General features: G+C 41.9%; 1 long non-coding RNA gene across 1 annotated transcript; it reads left to right on the top strand.

Moving 5' to 3' along the window:
• Nucleotides 1-549: 549 nt before the first annotated feature.
• Nucleotides 550-26,204, top strand: LOC116491658. Its single transcript, XR_004253502.1, has 5 exons — nt 550-668; nt 4,831-5,009; nt 8,275-8,458; nt 10,752-10,950; nt 23,387-26,204. It is a non-coding gene; the product is annotated as an uncharacterized LOC116491658 (long non-coding RNA).
• Nucleotides 26,205-26,718: the final 514 nt, after the last annotated feature.

The raw sequence follows: 26,718 nt of genomic DNA on the forward strand, positions 1-26,718 counted from the left end.
TATTTTAAAGTCTCTTGTATGTGGTAATCAGACTCAGAATGGTGACTCACTATCAGCTTTTCATAGATAACTACTCTATTACTGCAGAAACGTAGATATATTTTTCTATATCGCTCCTTAAAACCATAATGGAGCCATGAGTATCTTTTCAATAGGCTTGTGACTAAGGACAGCATTTTTTGTTAAGCAGATAAAAAAAAAAAAAAAACACCCCCCCAAAAAGAAAAAAAAAAAGATTCACAAGATTCACTTCCATAACGTCATAAAACTCTTGAGGGGCAATTTTTGTCTATAGCTATGGGTCTGGAAAGCGACGTGATAACTTATTTGAATGGATGATCCCTGGAGTATTTAAGTTGGCATTTATGAGCAAAGAGAAATAGAAGGAATAAATTATGCAACTTCTGTGGTAGCATTCATTTGCAGTAAAGCGTGCATTGTTTCTGGCATGAGAAAACTGATATGTTGTAATGCAAAGTATCAGGAACAATAAAGGGAATGAATTATGCTGGGTGCTTGTCGCCAGTTCGTACTGTGGCTGTTCTGGGTATAATTTACTTGTCCTGCTCTCTGCATTGATTTGTTAGGAGGAAAGTTATAATCATGAAGAACCCACAGTTCCTGTTCTCTGAAAAGAAAATTAATCAAGTAAAATCTTGACCGCTTAAGTAAGTAACAGCTTTTCTTAATATCTGAAACAATGAAGAATACAGGTTTTGAACTGTTTTACTGTTTTAAATTAATAACTTCACATCTGCTTAAAAAGATAACACTGTCCTGAATAAAGCATGACTTTCTAGCTTTGTATAATGACTCTTTTTCAGATGGTATTACAGAGAGCCATAGAATATGAGATGAACCTTAATTAATATTCTTTCAATTACAATATATTTCACTGTCATATTCTTCTAATATTCATGAAATAGGGAGAAGCTGGTTATAAAGCTAATGATGAGGAAACTAAAAGAATGAGAGTCCAACTCCATTTCCTCCCAGAGAAGACAACTCTTTAATTCCCACCTTCCATTCATTATTCAAAGCTTTGCTTTTAAAAGTATAGACAGTGATCCAAATTCTGCCATCACTTGTGTGCGGAAAATACATAAGTATTAAAATTTCATTGAAAGTTCATTTCAAATTTGTTCAGGTTTCTTGAAGGGAAACATAGCCCTGTATGGATTAATATCTGGGACAGCGTGCAGCTTGCTTTGGCCACCTCTTTTTGGAGTTGCTGTAGTGACTGCATCTTTAGCGATGGTGGTTTTTAACCTCTTTTAGAACTAGAGCTTAGGTTGCTGATAATGCCTTGGACAGCAGTAGGACAGCTGGAGGTACTGGGCTGTGATGCTTGCTGAGGAACGATGCCCTTGCTTGCTAAATTGAGAGCTGAAGTCATTAAAGCAATCAAAGTTGTTTTTACCTAGTGTGTGCAAAGGGAATCAGAACCACAAGCTCTCCCTTCTAAGGTGTCTAGCCTCTTTTTTTTTGGGGGGGGGGGAGCTTAACCACATAACCTGCACTGACGACTCTTTCTCCACTGATGTTCCTCAACTCTGTTGGGTAACTTGCTGCCAAACTCTAAAGCAGCCACGCGTGGTCCTGAAGTAAGCTATGTGATCATAAGGGTTGAGCTGAGACAAATAAAGCTTTGTTTCAGACCTTTCCCATGGTGACCCTGTCAAAAAATAAGTTCGGTCTTGACTTTAACACAGCAGAGCGGCCACAGCCCTGCAGATGCTGCTCACATACAGGCACTTCTCAGGTTCACACGTCTGAGATAAAAAGCAGATTTAATAAAGGCTGCCAAGTCAAACAGCAATATATGCAGCTTTCGTAATTATAAAGCAGCTTTCCTTTGCTGTGGTGTTTGAGATATTAGATGGGACTATGCAGTCATAAAAAAAAAGAATAACTTCTCAGAATCAGCTGCATTGTGAAGAGAAAATAATCATTTTCTACAATAAATAAATCAAAAATCATGTTCACGGCTTCTGGAGTGTAGAAATAATAGCTGACAAAGGAAATAAAATCATGATAGTAACATATAAGTGTGAAAGAAACCCCTTTTCAGTTGACCTGCTCTAGAAGTCATTAACTAGCAATGTGCTGACAGCACAGGAAAAATAACCTCTCCGAGACTTTTATTAGTTTTCCTGCTGAACTTCAAGTAATGTCAGAGCCAGTTTGGGAATTTAATGCGGTGATTATATAGCATGTCCTTAATTATTTCATAAGGCATTATTTGGGCAATTTCTATTGACCAGTTCACAGAATGTAAAACTCACTGCTCACCTCCAAACTTCAGTGTCAGATACTTTCATAATGAAAATCGATCCCACTTGTAGTTTAAGATCAGGCCAATCACCATGCTCCTGAGGTAACTAATTTTTTTGATATTAATAATTGACATGATAGACTAAGTTCTTTCCAAATAATTCTAAGTTTTTGGAAATAGCCTGTCCTTAGAGCTACCGCATTGAAAAATCAGATGGGCAGTGCCGTGAGATGTAGCAGGGTGTGGCTGGGAGCAAGGGGATGCTGCTCTCTGTTTTTTGCAGTTGTTTTCCTTAAAGCTCATGGTCATGCAAGGTATAAATATAAAGTAAAATGATAAAATAAAATTATGGACATAGCAAATAATATCATTTTCTTCTCTGGTCAGGCCAGCTTTCTTGCAGTGGTGGCTCCCAGGCACAAGGGAGTGCAGGGCTGGTCGCCTTCACCCAGTTTGAGTTCTGGGCTCTGCCATGCCCCCGCCCCCTGGGCTGTACTTGCAGGGACGGAGCAGGATCTCTGCAGAGTTCTTGGACTTCAAATGTGGTTCTCCCTCAGTGAGAAATAACCTGGATTTCCTGATTTGTATTTATTTTTTATCCCTCTTTTTCTGACTCAGAATGATGAGCCAAAAAGTAGTTTTCCTGGAAGAATGGGGAAAAAAAATCTCTGTTGTATGTCTAAAGTGAATTCATCTGCTGTTGTAACTTGTACTGCAATAAGCCTATTTTCCTCCTCTGTTAGGTTTTATAACTATTGTTAAAGAATATGGTCCAGATGATTTGTCAGGCAATATAAAACAGATAGAGATAAAGAAAAAACAGTTGATTTACTTATATAATACTTAAATAAGTTTCCTAATATGTTTTAAAATAGAGTTTAAAATATATTTGCAGTGGTTATATTTCTTTTGTCTAAAGATAAAAAAAAGATTTTAAAATGTTAAGACCATTCCTGTTGTACCTCTGCCAGTCCCTGATTTAAAAAAAAAAAAAAAAAAAAAAAAGAAAGGGGGCAGAGGGGTGATGCTTCTCATGACCAGGTTTGTTAATGTCATTAATGTGGAGGTGATCTTTGAGCTTTCACTGATGTCATGCTAACTAACTGCGCAGCAAACCGATGTAGCTGTTACTCATTCCTTGCTACTTTGATTATCTACAAAGCTGGGCATGCAGTGAGTAAAGCACCTAGGCAAAGGCAGACGTTTTTGCTAGAGAAAGTTCTTTAATTTATTTCCACATGTGGAAGTTGCCACTGAACACGCTGCACATCCCAAGGATGTCAGTTATGGCATAATGCCCTGCCGCCCGTAAATTGTGAATTAAAGCTCTGCAATCCACGAGCTCTCCGTGACACGCACCCCGGTATTTTGTAATTGCAACACAAATTGCTTTCCAAGGAGATCATGTTAAGCTCTCGATTTCTTCACTGACACCCCTGAAGAGGTGAAGTACTTTACACTTATCATTAAAACCCAGCGATCTATACAAATCACTTCCCAACGTGGCACTCACCCTTTTACTCTGAGACAGATAACCAGCGCATCCCGGAGAAGTTTCAGCTTACATCTGGGTGACAGATAAGAAATTTCGTTGGACAGGTTTCCACTGTGATAGACAGAAGTAATATCTCTGTCAGCAGGAGTATTCAACCATGTAAGTCTCTGTAAAGTTAACACTTTGGGAGTCAACAGCTTTTATGCACGAGGAGATGTGAGGCAATGCCCCTCTGCTCCTGCTCCACTACTGAGTTCATGCGTCGGGAGCTGCAGAAAGCTGCTGCTAGCAGAGTAGTTGACTCTTAAAAACTGGCCTGGAAAAGTGGGTGTGACCTGAAGTGGTTTAGCTGGGGTTTTTGGGAGGGAGGAAGAAGCTGATTAACTCAAAATCAAAGTTTTCATAGAAGAAGATCTGTTCTGGTGCAAGTTTCCACTTGTATTTGAAAAAGGAGGGGAGCGGAGCAGCTGCAGCCACTCCCTGGAATAGCTGCTCTGCAGATCTCTTGTTTTGGGAAGTTATGGGTGAAAATTGTTCTGATTGGCCTTTTTTTTTTTTTTTTATTACTTTTTTCCCATCTCTTGTTTGTGATCTGGCAGTGGAAGATGTGGAAATAAAGACAACAAGCAGCATGGGAAAATGTATTCCACCTCTACTGTGGTGGGGTGCACCTCACCTTTTGTACCCATGGTTGCACTCCAAGCCCTGGGCAGCCAGGGCTTCTTTAGTTGTTAAAGGCTTCTTTAGCTGTTAAAGAAGGTCATTGTCACAGTTATTTTCCTTTTTAGAAAGTGTAATTTTTTGAACTTTCAGCACTTAATCCTTTTTGTTGTCACAAGTGTGGTTGTTCCCATCTAATGAGGTAGAGCAAAATGGCAGAAACTGTCTCTGCTAATAATAGTGATATTTGTTCTGTCCCTGTCCGCATGTAAAAAGACCTCACAATTAAGTGGGAAATAGGCAGAAAGCAGCTGATGGAGTTATAAAATAACATGTTCTTCCCTTAAGAAAATGCAGGCTAACCTGCCATAGGTAAAAGGTCTTGTTTTTCTGATGACAGGCATGAAAGCCAAATGGAGACCTGAACAAGAAATGAGTCTGAGGACAAGGCACCAATGCTGGTCACAAATGTCACCGTGCCAAAACAGCATCGCACTGAAGTTCGCAGGATGATGAAGAGCTGGAACTTGTTACCTTGATGATTCTCCAAATCACCCTTATATTGGGGAATAAATTCAGGTCAGCATTATCTCATTTACTGCTGAAATACCTTGCTGCATTGTAGAGCACCTAAAAGTCTCTTTCATAAGGATCTAACAACTGCCTGGGAAAGGTTATTATAAGATATGGGCTTTTTTCCCCTCACTAAGTGCTAATTCCTGCCAAATGCTATGTTCAGAAATGCTTCCTGCACTCAGGGGCTTTGAAGGAGACCTATAGGCATAACCAAAAGGCTGAAATGAGGGAAAGATGACACCAGGCAGGGGACACCATCAGCCCCACACCCCTTGCACAGCCACCCCCACCCAGGGACAGGGGCCTCAGGGGCAAAACCCGAGCTAAAGCAAAGTTATAACTAATTGGAGAATAAGGAAAGGAGACAGAGTGCTCGCTCCTTTATCACTTATGCTGTCTTTATCACCTTCTCAGTGGTAGCCTGCGGTCTGAGGGAAAGGTAGGGTGCGTAACTTGTATGAAGAAGAGCTTTGTGGGGGATGCTGCCCTCTTGCAGCACACACTTTGAAGTAGGAGGCAAGCAGGGGCTGGCATTTGGACCCCAGGTGCCCGGTGCTGTGGTTTCTCTGCTGGACACGTCTGCTGCTGCCTCCAGCCTCAGAGTGGAAGACACAGACCCCAACTTCTGCCGTGTGTGTTAGGAATGCATGCTGCACACAGCAAAGGTGATGGAACAATACACACAGTGTCATTTGCTCATTAAGAAATCCAGAAATAGACAGGCACAGGTTTTTGGATCCTGCTCTGTGAGAGCTCAGAGCCAGGGCAGGGAGTGCTCGGTCCCTGCAAAGTGATCCGAGGAACAAACCAAATCACACAAACAAACGAGTTCCAGTCTCTTTCTTTCTCTTCCTGTGCCTTGTGAAGTACTTTTCATCTCTCTGCAAACCCGCCTCCTAACGTTGTTCTTCTGGGGGAAGGGGGAACAGAGAAAAAAAGTCTCTTGCTGACAGCAGACGGCTGGCACGAAGAGCATGGGAAATCCAACACTCCTCTCTCTGGCTTCCCTAACAAGAGAGAAGAAAGCAGTGCATCCTCTGAAATGACAGTCCTAAGTACTATTTCACTACAGAGATAAAATAATAGTTCCTGATTCATATTATCTAAGGCAGATGAATTCTGCAGAGCAGCGCTTTGCCTGCTCCCCCTTGCTCGCCTCCTACACTCCCTGGTGTTTTACTGGGCTTGTGGCAAGCAGGGAGCTTGGGATGCTATGGTTTGAGGCATGAACAAATAAAATATCATTTCTCTGCGTAGATAAAATTATAGCAGTGAGTTATTCATATTCTATACTAAAATATGTTTATGAATTCAGATCTAAAACTATATAATATGTCTCTCTAAAGATGTTTTAGAATATTTATGAAAACAATTCATAAAATTAAATTCCATTAGTTCTAGATTAGCACTTGACATTTGTCAGACTAATAACTTTTCTTAGCTGGAGGGGATACCCCGACTTTCAATAATGCTTAATGGATTCTCTTCCTGATATCTATTTGGCGGTGTTAGTCTTATTCTTACTTAGAGAAATGGCACTGATCTGACAGGATTGCATTTTTATCTGGGATGCAGTCTTTAATCTGTCCTTTTCTGCTAGCTATATGCACACATACCATTGGCATATCCGGCGAAAACACATTTCTTATTTTTTGTGTGCGTAACAATCAGCTTAAACATGACAATCCACACTCATTAATGAGTTAAATCATATATTTTTATGTCAATGCTGACAAAGTTGTTTATACGGTTACCTGCATGTTTGGAGGGAAGATTGTCTTGGTTTGATTAATACATCACGAATGTTTATGAACCGTGTCCGCCTGGTTGTCATATTCTACACCAGAGACAAGTTTTATGGAGGTTTCTTAACATACATACCTTACTTTCCTGGGCAAACAAAATTCAGGAGGCAATAACAATGACATCAAACAGGTATGTTTACTCGCCTGATTTGAGTGTTGTAATAGAGCAAGATTCACGCTTTGTAGACAGAAAAAAACTTTGATATCTGTGAGTGTAAGATCAGTACCATATATTGTTCCAGATTACACCAGAACAAAGATGTCTAAGGTATCTGGAAATAAGGATTTGAGAAATGTCTATGGACCAAAGCCTGCAGGTGGACTGCACTGCTTGCGTGCTACTTAGTGATTAGTAAGCAACAGCTAGTGAGAATTTCCTTATTAGGCACTTAAGTCCTGTAATCTTAATTACTGTAAGGTTTCTCCCTTTATTATAATCCCCTCCTTTACCCTCAATTTCCTACCTAGTCACCTAAACTAAATCTGCAGCCAGAAAGCACCATCACTGTACACTTCTCAAGCATATTCATCAGCTGTCATCGATAGAAGATGGAATTATTTTATTTACCAGCTTGCAAAATGCGTAACATACATATTGTGACTGGGATAAGCAAACCAACACTGATGCTGGTATTCACCTGAACAAGAAATCTCCAAAACTTCAAAATGAACACTTCAGCCTCTGCCTGCTCGGTCACTGAAGAAATACATGTTTTCAGCTGCAGGCTCATGACACGCAGGATCTGTGTCAGTGATTGTGCTGACTTTGGTCCCAAGGTAAGCGATATGCACCATGGTTCCAACAAAAGAACCAAAGACCATAAAAATGGAGCAGCAGTAAGAGCAAGAGCTCTCGCTCAAAGTGGTGAGAAGCTTCTCACTGGCTTCAGTGACAATGAGATGGATCTCGACTCTCCCCAGGGTGGAGAACCAAAGCCAGTAATGATTCTGGGTATCTAAAGGGACTGAGTATTTGGACCTCGATACTCACAATCTCAAATCAGGTGCTGTCCCTGTTCCATCAACCTCTCACTGTTTTTGAAATTCTGGTTTGCAGAGATGTGCCTCTGTGTACGCACTCCAGTACGAGCACTTTGATCCCTGGCTTAAACCCACCTCCAATACCCAGAACTGAGCCATTTTCCAGGCCACACACAGGAGCCTGCAGCAGAGCCCAGACCTCCTCTCCAGCAGGACAGTGCCTTTACCAGCCCTACACAAATCACCTCTGCAGTTCCTGTGATCTCTGGACCAACAATGCCTGAGTTGTTTTGCTGTGCCACAGTAAAGCTTCAAGCAAAGGGGCTGAAAGTGTTCAATTGTGCCAACATATCTGGCATGAAGTGCCCTCAAAACAAGGCCGTTCACTCTGAACAGAGGCTGTTGAATCTTTCCCATAGCTCCTGCAAACCATTTGAACTTGCACTCAAAACATCTTCTATGGCCCTCATATTTCCATACAGGTGCAATTAGGAGGAGAAGACAAAAACCTCATGAGAAGAATTTGTATAAGCCCTGGAGACCCCACGTGAGCTCTTTGGGTGTGACTGGGTGTCAGAGATCCCTGCTGCCAGAGCTCCTGGCAGTCACTCCTAGAAACTGGCCAGCATGCATTTCTGGTAGAAACATCTATTTGTTACAGAGAACGTAAGTGTCTTTTTTTTTTTTTTTTTAAATCAAAAAAGAAATAGTGTCTTATCTCCTACTTCTGTAGCCTCCTATGGGTCAATGCTTAGCTCATAAGCTCTTTCATGGAGTTTTTCCTGTGATTCTTGCAGCATTCTTCTCTTTTCTTTTTCTGTCTCCAACTTCAAAACCAGCAGCTTGAACATGTGCTTTCTACAAGTTTTATTGTTGTTGTTTTGGTTGTTGTTCTTTTTTTTTTTTTTTCTCATAAATTTATTTATCTTTAGACTCAAAAATATGATCAGTACAACCGTCTTGCTCCGTAAAGGAACACAATGAATTAATATAACTAGTTTAAAGGTAAGGCAGTGGTAATTTCATACATATGAAGTTCTTTAATAGGTTAGGGAAAAAAAAAAAAAAAGAACAAAAAGGATAAATTGTAGTAGATAAATTAAAATGAAAAACTTCAACTTTTGTACAAAATAATCATTGTGTAGATCATACTTTTTTTTTTTTTCTTTTTAATATAGTACAAACCAGTAAAAATCTACTGCCAGCTATAAAAAAAAAAAAAAAAAATTTAAAGGCTTTTAAAACTTATAGCTGTGATAAATGCTCTTAAGTGCAGAAAAATACAGGAACCATTTATAGTGCTTATTACCATTTCTGGAATAATTCTTTAAAGTCTCTGACAGCTATTTCTTCTTCTTCTCTGGAATGCTCTTACAGGAGACTGTAATTCCCTTGAGCCTTTCCTGAGAAAATGAGCCAGGGGTCTTACAAGGCAGGGAGGCAGCTGGGGAATTCGCTGTCTCCAGCTGGAGGAGAAGCTACGTGAGGTGGGGCTGTGGGCTCCACCTGCACGTTCACCCTGCTGCTTCGGGAGGGTGCTCCCCTGCCTGGCTCTGCAAAGCACGAGGAGGGGCTGTAGTGGACATACAGGGGAAGAAATGAGTAGGATAACCTATAGTGTATCCCCTAATTTCTTGTTGGGCTGTGGGATGCTGATGGAGAGCTGCTCCCAGCCCTTCTTCTGGGTACCTTGCGCCAATCACTGTGCATTGAAGTAGCAGCTCTGGCTTCAAGCACAAGCGCTGCTTAACGAGGTGATCTGGTGAGAAACCACACAGGAGATCCCATTAAGTGTGCTGCTTACTGCCCTCATCACCATAGCAGTTATCATCATCACCATCGTCTGTGTTTTATTCCACATCCCAACACCCGCAGGTAGCGCTTCTCGAGGTGGGAGTGCTGTGACACCATCTGGGCACTAACAGCCTGGAGAGGTGCAGCAGAATGGGAGCGGGGTCAGAGTTAATTAATGTCTGCAGACACTGAAATGAAGGGCAATTTGAGCTGAGTATTGCCCTCCCTGTGTCTGAGACATCCCCTTGTCATTGCAAGGGGTTGAGGAGGATCAAAGGGGGCATCATCAGGAGGATAGCACCCTTACTGGCTTTAGCACAGAGCTTTTGAAGGATTTTCTAGATGAGTTTATTGTTTGGTTACTCACTCCTGAGAGTTTTAATGCTTTTACACATATTCCCTGCACTGCATAGGCACATCATCTGGTTCCAGTACTACACAAAATTAGCAACATCTCAGGAAAAACATCTAGGGGTCATCGCAGCTAGATTGATAAATATTGCATGACCACTGAACGTTCAGTAGCTGTAATTGAAGCTAATAGGATGTTTGCAATTAGTAATGGGGAATCATAAAAAGTAAAGCTGCTCACATTACTTATTGCAGAAATTTAGATGTTGATTGTCCTGAGACGCTCATGTTTAATAGGTGTATATGAACTAGCTGCTTTGGTTTTGGCTGTAGTCTGTAAAATGTACTTTTCATTTATTTATTTACATATTTTAGGAATTTTCCACCCTGTTTCAGAGTTCTATATGAACATCTAGGGGTGTACATAGCTGTTTCTTGGTAGCATCAAACCCTTATTAATTCTTTTTACATTGTGTGTGTCTTATTTTTTTATGTTTTTGATTCATGCATTCAGGTAGCAAATGTATTGTATTGTGGTTACCAAAGAGAGTTCTTTGCACTGAAGTTGTTAAATGTTTGTGAAACACACAGGACTGCTGGGGCAGCGCTTGCAGAAGCAGCCCCACACCTGAGAGGCTGGGGGTGCTGGTGCAATACACTGAATGACTGGCAGATTTGGCGGGGGATAAGCTAGGTACAAGAAAAAGGCAACAAAAATAGAATATTAGTTGTTATGAAATAGCCATTTGTTGCCTGACCTTGTCCTAAAGCATATTTCCCCCTAACTTTGCAATTTATTTCTGATGAGTTACAGATTTACACACCCCTCTCCTGGCCAGCCATGTGGACATTTACATTCTTTGTGTTCCTGTATGCTGTGGGCTTTGCTTCATGGAAGTTACATGTCAAAGGACCCTGCTGGCATTGCTCTTAGCGCCTCGGAGTGTTACCAAGTTCTGCTGCTGGGCTTTCACCGAGTGTTTCATCTTTGTTTGCTCTGCTGTCTTGATGAGGTACCCCAAATTTTTTATCTTTTAAGTATTCAAAGATGGATTTTTATACAAAAGGATTGGGTGAAAATGGAGAAGTGATGTCAGAAATAGGAGAAGAAAAGTCTGAGACCCATTTTGGTTTGCATTCTGGAGGAGAATTACCAGACTGTACAGAGCGGGCTGCAGATATTGCTGCTCTTGTTAAGCTTTATTAAAGAGAGTTTGTTCTTGTTAGGCTTTATTAAAGAGAGTTTAAGATAGTTCTGCTCCATTTAGTTTAGTTTAACCCAAAGGAAATCACAGGGCGAGCTCTGAGGGGCTGTGGAGGTGAGATCTGGGAGGCCGGCTGAATGCGAGAGCTGGATTGGGATGTGCAAGTGCCAAAGAAGGGGATGAAGGCTCTCACCACTATAGGCAGTGCCAACCTGCCTACAAATCAGCTCAAGTGGATATTTATGAGTTCTTGTGGGCAGAGAAAACCCCTGGGTGGCACAGGTACAGTGTGTCGTCCTGGGAGTATGCAGCAGTGGGAATGTGACTGGGGGCTGTGCCCAGCTCTCCCCATGCCCCCTGAACTCTTTCATCAGTACCCTGTGAAGCTTGGTCTTACCCAGTAGCTCTGGCTTTGTGCTATTTGCAGTTCTAGCAATAATCCTGGGGCTAATTCAGGGGGCTAATTCCCAATTTTGTGGGGAGACATCTAGTGTGGTACAACCTGAGCGCCTGCAACCCCAAGAGCTTCAACAGCCTCTGGCAATCCTCTTGCAGGTGCTGCTCCCCCTATGCGGGGCTGCTCTGTCAGTGCTACCTGCACCGTGAGAGCCACGTCCTTCTGTAAAACAGACCCCAAGTCACAAGTTAGCAATGCACAGAAAAGGAGTAACAATAGCCATTATTACCATTCTGAATTTTAATATTCTCTAATAAGCATCACAATTCTGGCAATATGAATTGAGCTTTTTGTTGATGTTTAATACATCCATCTGCCACAGTGGTCCAGAAGGAGAAATAATTATGTATGCAGGCAAGAGATCTTGTTGTGTATTGGAAAGATGCCATAGCAAACAAAAGGATGGCTTCTTAATCTTGCCATCTTGGCTTCTGTAACCCAAGAGGCGCTTGTGCTTGGTAAGCAGCACAAGTTTTCCACTGGCTCTTTTCTCTCACCCAGTGCACAAGTCCCAGATTCACTGGGCAGAAAATCAGCACGTGGTGCTGAAGTTTAGTATGGGATCAGATGAGTTGAAAGAATGAAAACAAAGAAGGAAATATAATTCGCACTGGTATACCACCAGCAGGCTTGACAAAAACAAACAAACAACTTTTTATTGACTTTTTAATTCAAAATAATAATGGTGTTTTTGTATTAGGTTGAGCTTAGGCATGACGCAAAATTCATTCTTTTCCCTAAATTTCACTTTCACACTGAGATTATCCAGAAAATCACAGCTTTATTTAAGCAAAATTCATCTTAACAAACATGATAAAAAGATGGTGTTGAAACAATCATAAAGACATTTCCAAAGAACTACTGAACCACTTGCCTTTGATACATATACTTGTCTTGCTGACTTTCTCAAACTTTTCTCAACTGCTAGGTACCTTATACTATCAATAAACTCATATTTGTATTGACTACAGAACTGTAAATTTTAGTTGTCAGCCTCACACCAGCATGTGCTAGTTTATTACCATAGTTTTGTTATTATTACTACTTAACTTTGATCTTTATTAGTATGGAAACCAATTTTACCAAAGAAGTGATCTGACAAAGCTGTCATGGTTGCATTTTCCCTTCTAAGAGTCACCTAAAGTATAAATGATTGAATTGGATCAAGCCAAATATTTTAGCCTATGTTTTCCCTGCTTGCTCTTTTAGAAAACTAAAAAGTATCTTAACAGGCTTGCAAGGAACCTTTCCAACAAAAAGACGTCTGCATTGTGTGGGAAATATCAATTACTGAGGCAAAACAGCAATCCCCAGTGAGGAAGCCCTCAGATGTTGCTGATTCAATACCCAGTTCCCAAAGTCTCTTCTCCAGTAGTGGGAGGTAGCACAATGCAGGCAGGGGACCACCAAGTCACTGCTCCTGTAGGGCAATGTTTCAAACAATAATTATAAAATGCCAAGGAAAAGCATACAATTCCACTTCTGAATGTGGGCTGAGTGAGAGGGCATCGCTTTGCAGATGGGTCTGGGCTGACATGCACTATTCATTGCTTTCTAAAGAAATGTATTATATGTTGAGAAATCCCCCACCTCCACCCCAACCCACTGTCTGGAAATTATAAGTGGCTAGAGTGCATTGAGTCACACATTTTATTTATTTATTTATTTATTTATTTATTTTCTGTAGAAATCAAGTTTCCATTAAATGAAAGAGGAAAACACTGCGTATAAAATTAAAATAGAGCACAAAGTCAAGGGCAACATCAATTTGCTTACCATCTTCCTGGAACAATCAGAAATTACCCATGTGCTATGGATATCCAGATACTGTTTATTTATCTTAGTTCGTAGTAATTTTATGATGAGAAAAAATTATAATGTGGTTTTACAAGAAGCTTTTACAGGGCCAGTTTGTATGCCTCATTCAGCTGGGGGAGGGAAGGGCTACAAAATCTGGTAGAGATAATACCTCTGAGTATCTAATAATGGAAGCTACTTTCTGAAGCAAATTCCTGGATGTACATGAATTTTTCATACCAAGTGAGGTGGCTATATTTTTATCTTTTTGTCTTGAAGGAGTGGGTTTAACATGATTTATTTGTCAGTTAGCTGCAGAACTGTACAACCACAAGGTCCCAGGAAGGCCAGGGCTGGCAGCAATGTGGAGTCTCCGTCCCAGTGGGTCCCCATGGCCGGTGGCTCAGGCACGTACCCAGGGAGTTTGATCTTCTCCAGGGGTGGAGCCCCACAGCCTCCCTGAGCAGCCTGCCCCACTGCTTGACCATCCTCGCAGAAAAATAGAAATAAAAAATCTAAAAAAAAGTGCTGAGGCACTGAATGGCTCAGATGTGTACAAGCTACTTGTACACTATGAGCATGTACAAGAAGGATACAAAACACCAGAGTGTTTGTTAAAAATGCCTATGAGAAAGAAGGGAGGCTGGGCAAAATCTTCAAAAGGGATCAAACAACTTAGAAACCTGAACTGACTTTCAATGAGACGTTGTATGTCAATTTTGAAATCAAGTCCTGAATTTCTGTGTCACCTGCATGGCTTTTAAAGGGTCATCTTTGACTGCTATCACATTTTGCAGAATTTACAACCTGGATGGAAGAATTTGCAGACAAAATGAGATGCCAGCAAAATGAAAATGAAGGAAATGAACTGTAGAGAAATGTCAAGTGAATTATTTCAGAAATTTCTTCCATTTCACTGTGTCTTATCAAAAAATTTGTATCAAATGGAACCTTTAAGTATTCATATTATCTTAACTTTCATCTGACATGAAGCAGATTAGCTAACAGTAGCAAATTTAGTATGCAGGAAAGTGGAAAACGCATTTAAATAACAAATGTACACAAAAAACATCACAGAAAACATGCTGAGCACCATTTTTACAAACTCTTCTCTGAGCTTGATAATCAGGTGTGTTAATAATTCATCCAGGACTGCTTCTTGCTTGGTGATGGTGCTATTAAGACATGGGGTAAGGCTCCTGATTCTTCAGAACTGCACATTAATCCTAAAGCCAGGAGTGGCTTTTGATCCATGCCATTGCTCGTGGCTCTACGGTCCTGTGGTGACCACAGAGGCTCTGAGAGTCCTTGACTTCTGGAGGTGATAACATGGACGTAGAGATGAGTTTTTTTGTTTTGTTTTGTTTTGTTTTGTTTTTTGAAATATTGCAGTTAGGTATGCAGGGGCTGGGCCCAAACTTGCAAATGTGTACATGTGGGCCTCCCTTCTCCAAAATTACCAACACTGTTCTGAATTTTAAAGATGCTACATGGCCATTTCTGATATATGTCATAAGAAGGAGGTGCATCTTTCCTGGACGCGTGCCATAACTTCCTGCCTGCCCCCGACGTCTTGCAGGTCCCGCTCAGTTTGGGTATTTATTCCTTTTTTAACAGATATATTGGTTTGGATTTTACTGGATTTATTTATTTATTTATTTATTTATTTATTTATTTTTATTTATTTATTTTTAACAGATCATGGCTGTCACTTTATGCATTTTCCTTCTTTGTATGGCAGGCTTCTTGGAGCAGAACAAGTGTATATGGGAACATGTGGAACAGTGATTTACATTAATTACTCCCTAAGTGACTGGTTTCCCTAGGAAGCTCTCCCGCTGTGAGATGTACATAGATGCACATGACACTCATAGCAATGCTGCCGTGCTCTTTGAAGATTTCATGCTTCCTGTGCCACAGTCAGATTTGTCACGTTGGAGGGTATCAGCATCTCAGAAGCTGCTACGCTGGAAAGACAAACAACATATGCTAGAAAAGCAAACACGTGTTGTTACATTTATTACGAGAACTGCTGATGAAAATTAAATACAGAATGGTCCTTTATACATTGTGAGCATGACCATATTTATGCACAGTAAGAGAAAGTGTGATATCACCACTTTGTTGATTAGTACAGAGGAGAGAGAAGTTAGTAAACAACAAGAAACTTGCCATTTTTCAGGGTCAGAGTAAAACTCAATATTCTATTTTGGTTTTGAAGGGAGAAAGAAAAGAAAAATTAATGTAATCTAAGTAAAGAAATTAAAAGCTTAAATGGTAAAAACACCATGGTTGTATTGCGAGCATTGCATGTATGCACCTGTATAGATATTTAGAGATGCATGGTCCTGTGAAATACAGATGTAAAATAATTGATCCTATGCCTTTCTAAGTGTTAAAAATGCAGAACTCTCCAGGAGGACTTGTTTTTGCATAAAAACGATCTCCTCCCAGGACCAGTTCAGGTGGGTGGCAGCCACTACCCTGTGCTCAGCATTGTGTGCCGTGCTCTCACCACAAAGGCTCCTGACTTTGATACATGTGTGGAGGCTATTGCTTACACCCAGTTAGTATTTGTCCCAGATTTCTCTGGTTCTTTGCTTTGATGGCTGTTTTGAACACTTGCTGTATGTTCCATGCACAGGGATGATGTGCAGGCAGTGCCCAGCCAGGGCACCGTGGGAGATGGCACCGTGACACTAGTGGCTGGTATCCCTGACCATGGCATGGGGCTGTTTTTACGGTCCTTTCCAACCCAAACCATTCTGTGATTCTGTGAGTGGGAGCCAGGAGGCACTTGTTGGGAACAAACACATCTCGGGTGAAAGTCATTTCCTCCCTCAGAAAAGCTAGCGGCACCGAGGTGAGGGGGCGAGGGCTGTGGTTGCGCCCTTTGACTTTGCAGTTTATTAGAAAAGAGCCTCTGAGGGATGGAGGCCTTTCACACATCACCTCCCAGCTCGCCGTTTCCCCTGGCAGGTGGATATTACTGTTTTCTTTGGTGATAAACAAACTAGAAAACTCTTCAGCTTCCTCTTAAGGCACAAGCGTATCATTCTGTTGTTTGTTTGTTAACAGTTCAGAATGAAATAGTTAACTGAATTGCCTTAATCTCTGTCCATCATTCTCAACATTTGTTGTACGCCCCATCCACTAATGGGTTTGCATAATTCCTATGGTTACTTTTGTTCCTGTTACATTTAACCCCTACATCCCTTTCTCTTTTGTATGCTTGTACCTCCTCCAAAGAGGCGTCTTCCCTTGCTGCCACCAGGCTCACCACCCAGCTCGCCATGCTTTGCAGGCTGCTCGAGAGTGAGCGAGGGATCCCTCCGTACCCACAGCCCGTGAGTACCAGAGCTCACTGCTGCCGCTGCTCTACATCCATCCAAGACTCTGAATTATGTTTGGTAGAGGCTTTTTCTTTCATTTTCTTTGATATGTACATATATATAGTCATAGGTACATTCTAATGCACCTATTGGATGATAGCAAATGCTATATTTACTCCTTAAGGACACTTTTATTTTTTTAATGCATTTGTTTTTTAAGATAAAGACAATATAGTCCAAAGGGAAAACAGACAACCAAAATAAAACCAACCAACCAACCCAAGATATTCAGTATCACTGTGAAATTTCAAAGGACTAGAAGGGGAAAAATGCCAGACATATTACTGTGATCCTGGTATATTCAGCTCTTGAAGCTTAGGAATTCAAAGCTATAGAACGAAGGAGGTCTATAAGGTAGATTTTTAGAAGGTTTCTCTATTACTGTTAGCTATGCTGTTTGACAAATCCATCTGCATATGGATAACCCTCCTGGCCGCATATGGCAAGTCAAAAAAAAGAAAGTGAATAAGAATATAATCACCCTCTCTATACCATACCCATTTACGCTCCAAACACTCAGGCCCTGAAGGATTAGAGCTGAAGCTATTTTTGTTGCATTTCAGCACTCATTGGCTCAAAGATAGCAGAGTTATTTGCCGAGGGATGGACTAGTGCTCAGAGAAGTCTCTCCTGCAGAAACAGAATCTGTTTTGAATACCTTTATCAGAAAATGCCCACCAGACAGATGCAAAAGCTAGTTTACATCTATTCTTTACAGAAACAGGCTCTGGCTTGGCCACTGGAATACTCCTGTATATTCTTCCCATCCTACTGATAGCCCTGGACCTGCTGCACATTTTTATATTTTCTCTGAGCTTGCCGTGCACAGCTAAACATCCACTTCATAACTCTGACAATGCCTGAGCAGAGAAGCAAGGCTTCATCACAGAGAACAAATAAAAGGCAGAGGTAGATCCTGTAGATGAAGATTGCTGTTATGGTAATTCAGAGCAGGAGATAATGACTGGCTAAACAGAATTAAATCATTTAGCTTTTGCTTAAACAAACAAAAACAAAACAAAACAACAACAATAAAACAAAAACAAAAAAAAAAAACAAACAAAAATAAACAGGTCTACGAAAGGATAAAAAGAATTTTGAGTGAGGAGCATCAAAAATATTGTTATTTAAACTCAAGACATATTTATGACAAGGCACTGCAAAATACAGAAAGACATCTGAATTGGGAAGAGTAGAAAAGACCAGAGGGAACCAAACTCATGAGCTTGGTCCCTTCCTGTCTGTTAAGAGGGCTGTACCAAAAAATCCTCTTTTTGTGCAAATTCTGCTTGCTTTATTGCTCTATCCTACAGCAGCTTCCAGTTGTGCTGGGTGCAGATGCCCATTTTTATTGGTATAGGTAGGGTTTGGGCAGTGCAGTGATCAGGGCCCATCTTCCCCTCCATGTTGAGTTAAAAGAGACTTTGTATACTTCAGGAGATGTCTCTGCATTATGGGCAACAGCTACTGATACTGTGAGAAAAAAATCTGCTCAAATCTGAAGCAAAATTACTCGGGCAAACTTTACTGCAAGTGAGTTTAGCAATGGAGTGTGCTGTTATTGCATTATACCTGCTGAGACGTTGGTAAAAATGGCATCGCCAGCTGCCTGCTAATAATTATGGAACATATTAACACTTTCCAGTGGATAGTTTAATTGCTTCCTCCCTCAGGAAAACAAATTTCATAAACCTCAGCCTGTTGTTATTTATGGCACATTTAAAGCTTTTTCAATAATCTCAGCAGTGAATTATTGTACATGGATGCAACATGAGAAAGTCAGACATGCTGCAGCCCAGCGTTACGAAGCGCTATCGAATATTTGCTCTATTGCTTTTGTTGTCACAGGCTGTTTTCCCACTGGAACATTAAAATCTGAAACTGGCTATAACAACCGCTGAATGATAAAAATAAAGCTAATGGCATCTAAAATGGGATTTCAGTGTAATGAGCTATGGTAACGCTGATACTCGAGTACTTGCTGGTGACCCTGGAGCACTGCCGAGTGCCCGTCCAAGGCTGCTGCTATGCGCTGAATGAGGTGAAAGCAGCGCTTTTGCTGTTGAGTAAGGGCTCAGGAAGGGAAGAACTGGGTCAGAAACGGGCTTAGGGGCTGCAGTGGAAACACTGGATGGTTTCGTAGCAAAACTGGCATCTGCCCTTAAAGCATCTCTGGGTGAGGGGAGATGTGTGGAGAGAGCCGTGTCCTTGGCCCACCGCAGGACCCAAAGGGGTGGTAGTGGTGGTGGTGGGAAGGCTGTGTGGTAGTGGGGCCAACACGTCCCTCATGCCCGGCTGCTGCTAGCATTGCTGTAGCTCAGCTTCCCTGCCTGGGTGTGCCCGAGGCTCAGTTTCACTTCCCTGCCTACTTTCTGAGGATCTTTAGCTATGCAGCTCTCAGAGTGGAATTGTTGCCTGCTTGACTGCTACTTGTAGCCTGGAAAATCCGACCACCATGTAATTAACACAGTTTTTGACAAGCTCGGCTAAAGGGATGTTTTTTTAAAATTGTAGAGGCAAGCACTTGAAGGTCAAATCCATTTTTGTCCCTGTAGCCTTAATGCTTCTCCATACATTTCCACCCTGTGCATTGAATGGAAAAGATATCATGTGAGCATGTAATTACAGACTGTATTATAGAGCAATAATTCCTCAGCAAGACAGCTAAAGACTGACTGAGAGCTAATCTATCCAAAACCAATATACCAGTCCCAGCACAGGCTGGACTCAGGCCAGGATGTAAGCCAGGAACAGCTTTCGTGACACTGATGAATACGGTTTAGCTGCTGATGGATGGAGAGCAGACATCCCCTTTTATCCTTCTAGACCACTCTGGCATTCAATCCTGCGCCACTGCCCTGCCTGAAAGTAAGGGCAAGGCGTTCAAGAGCACGCTGACACTTTTGGAGCTTTCTCCCCAAGAAGCAGTGGCAGCAAGCTGTGTTTCTGCTGGCAGGGCTGCCTGTGGAGCCGTGCAGGTCTCAGCTCCTGTTGACAGCAGCGCCTGAATACCAGAGGTGCCCCCAAGGCCTGTGTGGTGCTGGTGCTGAGGGGGGAGCAGGCCAGCACAGGGCCTGCTGAGGACAGGAGATGGGAGGCTTGGGGCAGGAGCCCACAGCAGTGGGTTGGGTACAGGCTGGGTGTAATGCTGCCGTTGTGGTCATCAGGGTAACGGTGGTGTAAGTGTGAGCTCTGAGCTGCAGGCCTGTGGTGCTGCGGGGTGTCCGTGCCAGGTGTGTGCCGGTGTGGTGCGTGATACACACAGCAGCCTTCTTCTGACGTTGTTTTTGTCAGCTTCCTACACAGAATGCAACCCAGAGAAGGAAAACAGCGACTTTGGGCAACTGATCACTGAGCTGGGCCTGGAGGGAGTGCAAGGGGAGCAGCAAACAGACATCCCCATCTGCAGGCTGAGCCCTCGCTGGATGCTTGGCAGAGCCCTCCGCCCTGCTTGGAAGAGAGGCTTTAACAGCCCTCCTCACCCAGCGCTGGTAATTCTCATAATGGGAAATGTGAAGGCGTTTAAAAGAAAACACTTCTTATATCATTTCCTGTATTACTTAAAGTCTCAGACTATCAAACCAAATTCAAAGCAACTTTGGGAATGTTAAGGTACTTTTGAAATAAGTGGATGTTGCTGCTATATTTCTGTCTACTGGATCAGCCAAAGTGACAGCTAAACAGAAAATCCATTAGAAAATTTATATGTGTACTGTTGTTTGGAAGTTGGAAGAAAACATATTTTGATGTTTAGATACAAGAAGTATGATGTTCAGGGACTGGAATAATCCCCACAGGACACAGTTCATTCGCAGTACATCATCCAAGGACAGTCAGCTTCAGGCTCTGCTTTAATTTCCTGGTGAGCTTCAGAGCAATATTTATTCTGCAGACAAAAAAAAAAAAGGAAGAAAAAAAAAAGAAAACAATCCTGCATCTAGTGAATATTTATATCAGAAGGGGAAGGATTCTTTAATAACTGAGAGTACATAAATCCATGAATAGGAGAGACTGGAACAAAAATTGAAAGGTCTAAGTGTGCGGACAGTTTGGTTGTAATTTCTAATTGGAAGGAGTACAGAAGGAAAACATTATGCTTATGATTCATTTTAATATAGATGGAAGAGTAGGAGTTTCAAGCCAGCATTTTTCAAGACTTTCCACCCACCACACTGGCTGTAAATCCACCACATCACCTGCGACAGCCAGGGTGCCCTGTGTAGTGCCCATGGTGCTGGGCTGGGCACGGCACGGTGCCTGTGCACCCCACGGGTGGCATCTGCCATCAGGAGTGTGCATGGCATGGCGGGGCTGACACCTGGGGCCCATTTCTGGAAAAAAAAAAATAAATAAGAAAGGAGCAGGGCAGCGGGGCAAGCAGGGCCCCGCAGCAGCCAGGTGAGCTCTGGCCTGAGCATGCCCTTGCTGAGCAGTTGTACCTGGCAGGTATTCTTCCTATAGGGACATAGGTTTGGGACATGCAAAAACTGCAAAGACGTGCACTTCTTTAGCAAAAATTATTATTTTTTTTCACTCACACAGCAAATAACTGTAAGTATGGTGTCTTTAAAAAATAAAAAATAAAAAATTACTGCCTGAGCAAAAAAAAAATTGACATTTGTTAAGGTGAAATGTCCTTACTGGATGATGTGGTTGGAAGCAGACCTCCTGAGCTTCTGCCAGGCCCAGCCTCCTGCCCACAGTGGGCCAGTGCCAGCAGCGTGTGTAGGATCCTACCCCAGCAAGTTTTCAGCATCTGCAAGGACTTCAACAGCACTAGGAGTATTTGGAAGAATAGAGGCAGAAACCACTGTGGTTTACACAAGGCTTTAGCACTGAGTGTATCTAAACTGTGGATTGCAAAGCCATGGCTTGAGAACAAAAGCAACTGTTGAACACCCACAAAACCACTGTACCACTTCCAGCTGGCAGCCGAGATCCATCAAAGTCTCATTAAACAAATGCCTCCCTTGCAAAAGAATATGAAAGATTGGGAAAAAAAAAAATCAAGGTGTGTGTATTTCTGAGAAATCAACTAAGAAAAGATAAAAAGAAATATGGAAAAATTGCAATTGAGAATTTGGAAACATTGGAATAGCTGATGGAGAGATCTGGCAAAGGGACGACACCTTGTGAGAAGCAGCTTTAGAGGACAGAAATTTCCTTGTCATGGATAACTCCCTGAGCAGCAGAGATAAATTATAGGTGTGTATTTCAGTGAGTTCCCAATCTGGTTTTCACTTTGTTATGTCAAACTCAGCATGCACATGTTCATCATTGTCGCGGCCAAAATTTTCCTGTGCCCAGAAAGACAGTGAAAGGCTTTTTAAATAGCTACCTTGCACTCCAGCAAGTGCCAGCCTGGGAAACACACTCGGATGAATAATGCCATCACTCGGTCTTGCTCGCAGAGAAGTCGAAATGTGAACGCTGGCGACTACAGACACGGCACAGCCAGGAGCTCAGCGGTGGAACAGATGTAGGAATGAAAGCTCTCGCCTCTCAGCTATTCCCTGCCAGCCCTCAGCTGAGGCACGGTGACTAAGGAGCTCAGCACTCGTAGCTGTGCTCTGCAAAGCAAGGTAATTAACATAAATCCTCTCCACCAGCAGCTTAGCTGCTCCTTAATGCTTTGCAGTGAGTGGCCAGGCAGGGTGGGGTGCTGTCCCCCCATGTAAGGATGCTGGTGGGGAAGGTTGGGTGACATCAAGGGATGATGCTCTGGTGGCTCTGTGGGCACACTGGACATGTGCTCTGTCCCTCTCCAGAGCAACCCTCAAAAACTAACATTTAAGTCTTGCCCTGGATTTGGAGGTCGAGCAGACAGGAGCCTTGGGGTGCCTTGATGCCAGCCTGCCTCAGCCATTTCGGAGAGCCAAGAGGTAATTTTAAACAGGAAAAGATAAAGAAAGATGCTGGTGGATACCGTATCCTCTCTTTGCAGCACCTGTGGATTTTCCATTGAAAAATCGGGTGTGTTGTAGGAGAGAATAATATTATAAATCAAGTTGTATTTGGATTATAATGACGAAGGGAGAACACACTTTCTATATGCTAAATATATTCATGCAGTTATATTACAGTAACATTCCTTAAATTGATGACATTTATCAGTTGAGGAAAACAAATTGCTATATACAGAAGAAAATAATTAAAGGAAAGGGAAGAATAATAGCAGCATCACAGCAGTCAAGTCTAGCAATGTCTTAACAGAAATATTGATGTTCTTTTGGATGCGTGGCAAGGAGAAATGGAAAGATAGCAGGGCAATTTCTTCCACAGTTATAACTACAAAATATCTTTAAACTCTTGCAGTCATATACACCCAGGATGAAATTTTGTTTCCAGCAGACTGGCTTGTCTTTGCTTTCCCTGATAGGAAAAAGAAAAATTGGTTACAAGGGAATTTTTGTTTATTTGTCTTTTTGGAACCTGTTGAGTGTCATCTATGCTATGCTTAACCTAATGTATCGCTGTGAAAAAGGGGAAAAAATACAACCTGCAAGTATAGGGATCATTATGGCGAGGCCCGGTGGTGCTGTTACACTTATTTAAAGGGGCTATCGGCTTTTTCATCATTTCCCCTTTTCCTTTCCAGCTGCTGCTGATTTGGCTGAGATGTTTGTCCAAGGTGGAACTTCACCAGCCAGGAGCAGGCTCACGTCACCGAAGTGGCTGGAATTAAACTACACGTTTTTAAGGAAAGGGCTGTTTTTTCACTGCAAGGATGGCACATCTGGGAACATCTGGAATTCCAGCGGTGGTGCTGCATCTGACTGGGCCCTCTCAGACTCTGGCAACGCAAGGCACGTGGGAGAGGCTCACATCACCTCGTTATCAGCCTGTCAGTGCCTAATTGAACAGATGCAGTGCCGCGCCTGTGTGCAGCATTACTTATACATTCACCTAATAGATATACATATCAGAGGTGCTTGATGGGCCTTTTATTACAACGCTGGCATATAGCACCGTTGCTAAAGCTGTCAGGGCTTATATCGCTTGAAAAATAATTGTCCAGTCCCTGGTTAGTGCTTAACACAACAGTTTTCCTAGGCCATAATATAAAGCATGACAGTGATGTACTGCTACTGCACCTCGTAACTGAATTCCAGGGCCCACGTTTCTCGGGTTTTACCAGGGATGTTCACATTAAGATTGCAAATATCCATGCAAATCCCACTGCCAGAGCTCCCCAGTGAAGGATGTGATGCCGATCACATCTGTCTAAATGCTCCAATCCCACACCAGTCGCACCGATGGAAATATTGCAGCGGGCATTGGGTTTGCTGCATGCCCATGGGCACCCAGGGGTGGCTGGGGACAGTTCTGGAGCCCAGACCTGACACATGGAGGCTTGTGAGGTAAGTGGGAACCAACGGGGATTGACAGAAAACTTGTATGAAGTTTTTCTAAACTGTGCATGCTTGTTCTTAACTCTGGCTTCCTTTACAGACGTTCTTATAAACAGAAAACAGCTTGTTAACAGTAGCAAAATGGAAATTTCCTCTGTGCGATATAAATTTCAGTGATATACATGAATATAAAACAGTGTAAAACCACACTCTTCTTTGCAAAAACAAATGTGCCTTTACATTACAGAGGAAACACCAATACATTACAGTCATTAGGAAATATATAACGTTGACATTAATTGAAGTGAAATGAGGGTGTGCTTGAACTAATAGAACTGAGGGAAAACAGGTGAATTGTGGTTTGTAACTGATGGAGCTACTCGGTATGAGAGTAATTTCTGTGCTTGATGTGACTGTAATCCATCACCAGCATGGTAAGTGAACAGGATTTTGGTGAAAGCATCTACCGAGAAGCAAATTTTTGTGTAGCTTTACACAAATGCCCACACTCGCATGTTGCAGCACAAATGAACAAACGTTATTTCCCATGTAGTTTCAGTAGTGGTACCAGTGCACATTCCCTTACTGGAGATAGAGATAGACTCAAGGATATGTAGCACTGACAGCAAATTAATAGTATGCATTTCTAAAACGCCTCTGTATTTTGGTTGTGTAGCTTTTATACTTCTCACAAGCATAACTGTCCTTTTGGTGACATCACATTTTTTATTGTATTTTACTGTCCACTCCCACATAATACATAGATCTTCTACTCGCCAAAAGAGGATGTGCTCTTGTCAACTAAGGCAGTTATTCAGCATCCCGGAGGTAAGGGACGTGTAATGGCTGGGTAGAGAGATGTTTAGGAACTCCAATGCTGACAGAGCAACTTTTGTGTTACATTTATACAATTGAGAAATTATCAACCTGACATTAAAACAAGTCTTGCTTTAGGGGGGTATAATTTTTGCTAATGGATTGCTACATTTCATTTCCATATTTTTTTTTTCCCAGCAATTTTATGCTTAAATATCATTGCCCCTTTGAATTATGTGAGGCTCTTTTTGCTGTGAGGTTCCAGCAATTTGCCATTGCCAGCCTCATGTGTGTGATTAGTTTAATTAGCACTACAGCTTTAATGGGAGCATTGGTGGATGCCGCGTGCACTCTGTTCTTCACTGGACAAAGTCAAATGTTGTGTTTCTTAATCAGCCGCAGCTGAAGTGCTCCAGCCCTTACAGGGCTTTGTGCCTGAGCAGAGCTGACAGATTTTGCCACATTTTCAGGGAGCACTATATTCTTTATTTTGGCTAAAATGTCTGCCTCCATCTAGTCTGTGCTTCGGAAATGTGCGTGCACATTGGGCGTGCTCAGTGAACTCCTTTTCACAGCTTTCAAAATACGCTACCTTGGCCTTTCAGGTAATCCCTAATTATTAATGGCACACAAAACAAATAGTATTCTTACTGTCTGGGAGCAGTGCCTGCATAATGGATGGGGAGAATCAGACGCAATGCATCTTCTTAATACAGAATAAAGATATTTCACAAAACACAGGAAAAGCTTGACATTGAAAACAGCTCCTGGGGAACTGTCAAGATGACAATAGAAAAAGCATTAACGATTCATCAATGTGCCATTAGCCCTGCGTGTTAGACCTGATGCTGTGTGAAGTCAATAGATCATTTTTATGCCCTACAATAGAAAGAATTGAGTTGAAATGGAAGCATATGACCTCTAGGCTACATTAAACTGTTACTAAGAAAAAGATCATTATCTAAAAAGTGCAAAACCATATTCATTTGGTCTATTTGTCTGTTGGACTCTGAACATTTTTATCTGTTTACTCTTCCTTCACCTTGCTAGCAATGTGTAAATGCTCAGCAGAAGCTCAGAAAACTCAAATGCAGTGTTAGGAGAACACATTAGCCTGTGTGATCATCGTCATTTTTAAAGAAAATGGTGTTTGTTTTGTATTTCAAACAGCTCTTTCAGTGGTGGTTGTGGCTAGTTTTCAGTTCAGGTCTCCCTTTATTTTATATATATATATATAAATGTACCTACTTTATGTCCATTATATTTTAAGAGAAACAACTTTAAGCAATTAAAATACGCACACCAGCATCAACCTTTTTCTCCTTAAAAGTGCAGTTCTTTAAAAAGGAAACTCAGAAACTCAGTTGTTTCTGTTCAAAGGACCCTGTTTTTACTCATCATGCAAATGCCACGAACACATCAATCCCCACCCCGGGACTGCACGCACCGACCTGTGCGCCCGGTCTGAGATCAGCGACTCTGACAGTAAAGATCCATGATGGGCTCTTTTATTGTCGGAAGGGAACCGTCATCATCAAAGCACCACGGTGTGTCTTCTTCGTTTTGCTCCTGGAGGCCAAACTGTTTTGGAAGATTACATTTTACCTGCAGATATTTGTAATAAAGAGCGTCTGAGTACTTCTCTTGTTTATGTGTTGACTGCAGTGAAACTCATATAGACCTTAATGCTGTGTTCCTGCTCGTTGGAGAGACAGTGCTATCAATTCGGGAGCCTATTGAAAGGAGCGATTTCATTTCTAGG

This window comes from Aythya fuligula, chromosome 7, assembly GCF_009819795.1.
Source record: "Aythya fuligula isolate bAytFul2 chromosome 7, bAytFul2.pri, whole genome shotgun sequence".
NCBI lineage: Eukaryota > Metazoa > Chordata > Aves > Anseriformes > Anatidae > Aythya > Aythya fuligula.